Below are 8,155 nucleotides of genomic sequence, written 5' to 3'. Positions count from 1 at the left end.
TACTTTCCTTCTATCCCAATTTTTTGCAGTGTTTTTAACATAAATGGGTGTTGGATTTTGTCGAATGCTTTTTCAGCATCTATTGCTATGATGATGTGGTTTTTGTTCTTGGTTCTATTTATGTGGTGAATAACATGTATTGATTTGCGTATGTTGAACCAGCCTTGTTTTTCTGGGATGAAACCGACTTGGTCATGATGTATTATTTTCTTGATATAGTTTTGAATGCGTATAGCTAGTATTTTGTTTAGAATTTTTGCATCTATGTTCATTAAGGATATTGGTCTGTAGTTTTCCTTTCTTGAGGTATCTTTATTTGGTTTGGGGATTAATGTGATACTGGCCTCATAGAAGGAATTTGGAAGAGTTCCATCTCTTTCAATTTCCCGGAACATGTTATGCAGTATTGGTATTAGTTGTTCACTGAAGGTTTTGTAGAATTCAGCTGGGAACCCATCTGGGCCTGGGCTTTTCTTTGGTGGAAGAATTTTTATTGCCATTTCTATTTCTTTGGTTGTTATTGGTTGGTTTAGGCTTGCTATGTCCTCTTGGCTAAGTGTAGGAAGGTTAACTGTGCTTAGAAATCTATCAATTTCTTCCAGGTTTTCAAGTCTATTGGAGTATAAATTTTTAAAGTAGTTTCTGATAATATTTTGAATTTCTTCACTATCTGTGGTGATATCTCCTTTTTCATTTCTAATTTTGATAATTTGAGTTGATTCTCTTTTTCTTTTGGTTAGGTTGGCCAGGGGTTTATCAATTCTATTAATCTTTTCAAAGAACCAACTTTTTGTTTTATTGATTCTCTGAATTGTTTTTTTGTTCTCTATTTCATTTATTTCTGCTCTAATTTTGATGATTTCTTGCCTTCTGCTGGCTTTGGGAATAGACTGTTGCAGAATTTCTAGATCCTTGAGCTGTGTCATTAGGTTCTTTACTTGGTGGTTCTCCGTCCTTTTTATGTGGGCACTCAATGCAATAAACTTTCCTCTTAGTACTGCCTTCATGGTGTCCCATAGGTTTTGGTAGGTTGTGTCTCTGTTTTTGTTTGTTTCCATAAATTTCTTTATTTCTTCCCTAATTTCTGCTCTTACCCATTCGTCATTCAATAGTGTATCATTCATTCTCCATGAATTTGAATACTTTCTTTCGAGTTTCCTGTTGTTGATTTCTACTTTTATTCCGTTGTGGTCTGAAAAGATGCAAGGAATTATATTACATTTTTTGAATTTGCTGGTATTTTCTTTGTGTCCCAGGATGTGATCAATTTTGGAGAAGGTTCCGTGGGCTGCTGAGAAGAAAGTGTATTCTGTAGTTCCTGGTTGAAATACTCTGAAAATGTCTATTAGGTCCATTTGGTTTATGGTTTCCCTTAGTTCTAAAACGTCTTTACTCATCTTTTGCCTTGAAGATCGATCCAGTGGTGTGAGAGGCGTATTAAAGTCTCCCAGAATTATTGTATTTGGGTCTACTTGGGATCTTATGTCCAGAAGGGTTTGTTTTACAAATGTGGTTGCACCCATATTTGGGGCATAAATATTTACTATCATTATATCTTCTTGGTATAGTGTTCCTTTTAGTAAAAGGAGGTGCCCTGATTTGTCTCTTTTGATGTGTTTTAGTTTAAAGTCTGTTTTGTTGGATATTAGGGTTGCTACCCCTGCTCTTTTTTGGTCACTGGTGGCATGGTATATCTTTTTCCATCCTTTCACCTTCAGCCTGTGAATGTCTTTGGCTGTGAGGTGTGTTTCTTGCAGACAGCATATATTTGGATTATGTTTCCTAATCCACATTGCCAATCTATGTCTTTTGATTGGTGAGTTAAGTCCTTTGACATTAAGAGATATTATTGATATATGATTTTTGTTTTCTGCCATTTTGTGTTCTGTCTACTCTTGGGTGGTGTGATCTTTCTTCTTTACTTAAGTGGCCCACTTATTAACTTCCTCTCTTCTCTGATTCTGAAGTCTGCTTCTTTTTTCTTCCTTATGGTTTATTTCTTTAAGAATTTTCTCTAGTGTTGGCTTTGAATTCATGAATTTTTTGAGATTCTGTTTATCGTGAAAGACTTTGGATTCACCATTGATCTTGAATAGTAGTTTTGCTGGGTAGATGAGCCTTGGTTGGAAGTTATTTTCTTCCAGGGTCTGAATCACGTCATACCAGTCTCTCCTAGCATTCAAGACCTGGGTTGTATAGTCTGGGGTGATTCTTATTGTTTTGCCTCTATATGTCACCCGTCCTTTTGTTCTCGCTGCTTTTAAGATTCCTTCCTTGGCCTCTATATTGGTCATTTTGGTTATTATGTGGCGTGGAGTGGTCTTTCTTTGGTCCTGTCTCAGTGGAGTTCTGTATGCCTCCTGGACTTGAAGATCGAAGTCTCTTTCCAAATTTGGAAAATTCTCTGAGATTATTTCCTTGAAGATATTACAGATGCCCTTGGTCTGTACCTCTATCCCTTCCTCAATGCCTATTATCCGTAGATTAGGGCGCTTCATATTATCCCATAATTGCTGGATGTTTAGGTTTTGTTGCTGTAAAGATTTCTGTATATCGCTGACTGTGTTTTCGGTTTGGGATGTACTGTCTTCTAATATTGATATTCTGTTTTCCATTTCATCTAATCTTCCAGAGTTTCTTTCAATTGCTGTCTTCATTTCACTTATTGCCTCTTTCATTTCATTCCAGACCTCTTTCTGATTCTTTTTTAGTGTTTCTAATTCACCTTTAACCTCCTCTATACTTGTTTTGAATCCTTTCATCATATTGAACAACAAGATTCTGAACTCCCCTTCTTGCATTTCTAGTAGGTCAGTATTCGTGATTTCTGCTGTCTCTTCGTAATTCCTGGTTCTCATATTTGTAGCATTCTCTGTCCTGTTTTTCTGGTTTCTACCCATCGTTCTTGAGTATTATGCTTAGTCAAATCTTAATATTAGGAGTTGGGGTATCGGCTAGTCAGCAGAGCCTTTCCAGTGTTGAGGGTGGGTGATGTGGGAGGAGCTGGGGTGATTAGTAAAGGAGTCAGATTAGGTAGAGGATATGTTTAGGTTGAGAAAGACTTTGAGTATCGTAAGGTGAAATCTTGCTAGGAATGAGTGAGAGTTAACTACTAGGACTCTTGTCGTTCGTGGAGTAATTATGAATGTAAGAGATACTTAGAGTATTAGACCAGGAGGTATATTATGTGGAAAAGTTTTGGGGGGGAAAAGTATGTAGGGTTAGTGTGGGAAGGTTTGTAAATAGGGGTGATGGAAGGAGCAGACAGACACAAAAAAAGAATAGAAAAACAAATCCACACAAGATACCAAGACTATTATGTAATCCTAGAAATAGGGAGGAAGACCAATCAAAGGAGGAGAATGAAAATAAAGGAAGGAAAGAGGAAGAAAGAGGACAAAAGAACAAGAATAAAATAAAAGGAGCTAGCAGCTGTGTGAAATAAAAAATAAGGCAAACTATCCAATATATATATATAAAAAACAACATGTGAAAGTAAGAGAAGTATGGGTTGAAAGAAAAAAAAATAACACAGCAATAACCATACCAAAACAAAAGCACTGTAAAAGCAATATAAAACAAAACATCCACATTAAAAGTAAAATAAACAGTCCTCCTTATTTACGCATATGGGGTCAGGCCTATATAATATGTGCGTATGTGATTGCTTTAGTAACTTTCAGAATACCATCCAATGTCTCTTAGTTTTCTTTGTACTCTATTTTTTTATCTTCTTAGGTCACTCTGGGTGTTTGGACACCTTCTCTCCTTTAGCTGCTTTAGGTTTATGTGTCCGGATGTCTGGTTTCACTTTTATTTGATTCTGTACAATTCACAGGTTCTGCGAAATTCTAACCTGTGGTCAGTACCTCTGCACTCACCACCCTAGACTCCAGCCTGTGCTTTCCTACGACACGGGTGGAGCATGACCAAGGTATAATTAGAACCTCCCCCTGAGGTCCTGTGCAGATATTGTGGCCCGATGGATTTTCCTGTGTCTCTGGAAATTCCAGCTGGGTTAGCCGGTGTGGTCCCAAGATGTACCCTGGGCAAATGGGTGCTGGTTCCTGGGTGCCCACGCTTGCTGCCAGAGCTCTGCCTATTCCAAGGGTGCAGGCTGGGTGTGCTGCTTTTACTGGACCCAGGAGTGAGTGGATGCAGCTGTCTGTTGCTGCTGGTATGCTCTTCCAAGGTGTATTGAGCTGAGTTCTCGTTCTCGCTTAGAATTAAGCCTCTGGCTAGCAGGAGGGTGGGAACACCCAGCGGTGGGCCAGGAGTGCAGGATAGGTGCTCAAGGATCCAGTGCGTGGTGCCCAGTAAAGGCCTCTGCCTCCCGCGGGACGTAGAAACTGGGGGTGCCCCAAGGAGATTTCCGGTTTACACAGGGCTTTCGCAGCCTTGAAGGCAGTCTCTGGCAAGGTGGCGGGGGGGGGGGGCTAGCCACCCAGGTAGGCTCCAATTTAGTGGAGAGAGTGGGACAGGCAATGACTGCTAGCAGGGAACCGGGGCGCCGACAAGGTGCGCAGAGGGGAGTGCTCGGGTCTGAGGCTTGGGCGTGCTGGGGGGTTGGAGTGCAGCGCACACTAGGGTCCACACTTCCCGTTGCCCGCAGGTACCTGTCTTCCTTGGTTCAGGATTCGTGGGAGTCTCTATGCTGTTGTGATCCAGTCGCTGGTGGGTACACAGAATTCTGACGTGGGAGCTGCTCGCTGTTTTCAGTCCCGGATTATCTTGCTGCGGGACTATCGGGGCTATCGGGCAGGCAGCTCCGCGGGCCCGCAAAAGCAGCCCGCGGCCGCCGATCAGCGTTTGCAGCTGGTCCGGTGTCCGGGTCTATGTTCTTCTTCTTCTTCAAGTTCTTCTAAGAAGTTCTTTAATCGAGAAGGATATTAGCCTTTTTTCTATGACACAATTCGTAATTATTTTTTTTCCAGCTTTTATCTGCTTTTTAAATTTTACTTAGGATGTTTTTATATTGCCCAGGAGCCAAATTTGTTAGTATTTTTTTATTACTTTTTATTAGTTATAATTAGGATTGATTTTGCTTCTCCTAGGTTATAAAATATTTCACTTATTTTTTCATTATTTGTATTTTTTTATATTTAGATCTTTGACCCATTTGGTGTTATCTTGGTGTTTAGTGTGAGAAATAAATCTCAAATTTTCTTTTTTCCATGTGGCTATCCAATTACATGGTATGTTAATATCCATGAAGCTATTATAAAAATCTATCTGTTGGCCAAGTGTGGTGGCGCACGCTTGTAATCCCAGCACTTGGGAGGCTGAGACAGGAGGATCGCGCAGATTTGGAGCCAGCGTCAGCTACTTAGTGAGGCTCTCAGCAACTTGGTGAGACCCTGTTTCCAAATAAAGTATACAATAGGTCTGGGAATGTAGCCCAGAGGTAGAAAAGCCCCTGGGTCCCACCCCCAGTACTACACACACACACACAAAAATCTGTCTGTTGGGCACAGTGGTGCATGTCTGTAATCTCAGTACTCAGGAGGATGAGACAGGAAGATAACTTAGACCCTGTTACAAAATAAAAAAATAAAACAGGGCTAGGGAATTGCTCAGAGGTAGAATCCCCTTGGGTTCAATCCCCAGTAAAAACACACACACACACACACACACACACACACACACACACACACACACACTACTATCTCTCTATCTAGAAGTATATAGCCTAAATCTTAAGCAGTAGTTGATGCCGAATGGTGAGATTGTGAATTATTTCCTTGTCCTTGTCCTCGTCCTCCTCGTCCTCTTCCTCCTTCTCTTCCTTCATCTTCTTCTTCTTCTTGTGGTACTAGGGATGGAACCCAGGAGCATTCTACCTCTGAGCTACATCTCCAGCCCTATTTTTTTATTTTTTGAAACAGGGTCTCATTAAGTTGCAGAAGGCCTAAGTAGCTGAGGCTTTCTGAGAACTGTCACCTGGCTTCCTCCTCTCCCTCTCCCCCTTCTCTTCTTTCTCCTCCTCCTTCATTTTGTGTATGTGTGTGTGTGTGTGTGTGTGTGTGTGTGTGTGTGTGCTGAGGATAGAACTCAGCAGCATTCTACTTCTGAGCTACATCTGACAGGCCTTTTTATTTTTTTATTTTGAAACAGGGCCTCACTAAGTTGCTGAGGCTGGCCTTAGATCTTCTTGGTGATCCTTCTTGTCTCAGCCTGCCAAGTCCTGGGATTGCAGGCCTGCATCACTGCACCTGGCTTACCTATTCTAATTGTCCCCCCTCTTTGAGTACATCATTGTCTACTGAGGCACTGAACTCAGGAGCCTCGAGCTTGTGCAATGAAAATACTCCTTTTCAGCAAGAATTGGTTCAAGGAGGTTGCCTGGGAAGAGAGCCCCAGACAGTGTGGGCAGAACAGGACCAGACAGATGCGGCTGTGTTTACAATCTTGTCCTCAGTTACCTGACACCAGTCTCCATGGGAATTAGCAGAAGGCATCTCAAATTTCAGAGGCCATTCTGCTGTCTAGGTTGAGCTGTCTGTGTTTCTCCCTTCACAAAACTGCACCACATCCTCCCAGAAATAAGCGACCTGGCCTCCTTGTGAGATGACCTACACAGAAAGCATGCCTTCCTGGAGGTGGCAAGAGAACTGGGGCAGGGCATGAGGGAGAGGTGAGACCCTTGTGCATTAAACAGGGCGCACGTGGTTGGTCAGGAGCCAAGTCATTACTGTCTCTTCTTGGCTGATTTCCCTTTGGACCAGTCAGGAACTGTTTTTCTCTCGCTTCTAGATTTCTCTTATCATCTTGGGACCGCTTTGATAATCAAGATGGTGGTACACAAAAGCATGTAGCCTATTATTTTCCTTAACCTTGTAGCAGGTTCTCCCTTTCTCCTTAGTTCTTGGGCAGCCACCCTAAAATAACCCAAGTCTTCAAGTTGCTTCCCCATCTCATGTTCCCCAGGGGCTGGTTTATTCATGGTCCTACCTCCAGCACTTTGCATCTCACTATCTCAGCACCAAAGTGTTAGTGTTTCCAAGTGAAATGAGAGAAAACCAGGTATTCTGAGTTCCCTACATAGCTCTAGACAGACCACTTCTGACTTCAGATCCTGATGTTGGCAAATTCTCATTAAAGGGGAGATGGTTTGGGGCTAGAGGGCCATGCAAGTGCCCTCATACTCTACTGGATGCCAAAGTTCCATGAATTAAGAATAGATGACCAGGATGCTCATAAACAATAAACTGAATACTATGGACCAATGATCAATGCCAGTACTCTATTCAAGTATAACACAGTACAGATCATCTGATTCTTATTTAGTGACATTTTGTGTTTCCTTTCAGCTCCCATTAAAGTTAGCCTTTAAGGGAGCATGTCTTTCAACCCGACTTTACTATGATAATGTACAGATTCTAATAAGCCCCAGTTTCTTTCTCTAAAATGTAGAGCAATGGAACCAGCAACATCAGTCTCACCTGAATGTGGTAGGAAGGCAGGCTTGATGGTTAGGACTGGGAGTGGGGCCCAGCAATCTGTGTCAGAAGATGCCACCCAGGTGATGTTGATGCACAGGCAGGTTTGAGATCCACTGCTCTAGAGTAATTCCTTAAATAGTCAATAATCTATTACTTGGGCTCACTGTGAGCACTGGCCTGCCCCTTCTCAGCAGGTCTGAGAGAGCGTAAGTGTGTCAACCTCATCCCTTTCCTGATCAACTTGTCTGAAGTTTCCTAGGTTAGTGAGTCGAAGTAGAGAAGAGGAGCCCAGCCTTAGGAACAGTGAGAGACGCAGAGAGCCTGCGTGGACTGGCTGCAAGCAGAGGCATGCTTGACATTAAGTCTTGCCCAGTTTCAGCTGAGCCGAACAGGAAGCATGGGCGTCTGCTCTGCCCAGGAGGACTGCTGGGCCCCTCCAAAGCTGGAGCAGATTCCTCACCTGGTCTCTCCTCATCCTTCAGTGGAATGTACATACATCTTTTGCTGGTCTGTGGTCTGCTTTTACAGTAGATCAGGAGCAAGGCTTATTATCATAGGAAGGGTCTATAAGGTAACAACCTTTCCTTTGATACAGCAGGGGTCAATTAGGTGGAAAATTTGTTGTGACTTCTGCCTAAAGGAGATGTTGGACTCACAATGGTTCCCACTGACTGAGTGCTTCTTGCTGTCTGTGTGGCCACACCAGCTGATGA

The sequence above is a fragment of the Muscardinus avellanarius genome (assembly GCF_963383645.1).
Source record: "Muscardinus avellanarius genome assembly, chromosome: 15".
Classification (NCBI taxonomy): Eukaryota; Metazoa; Chordata; class Mammalia; order Rodentia; family Gliridae; genus Muscardinus; species Muscardinus avellanarius.
Note: the sequence above shows the minus strand (reverse complement) of the source record.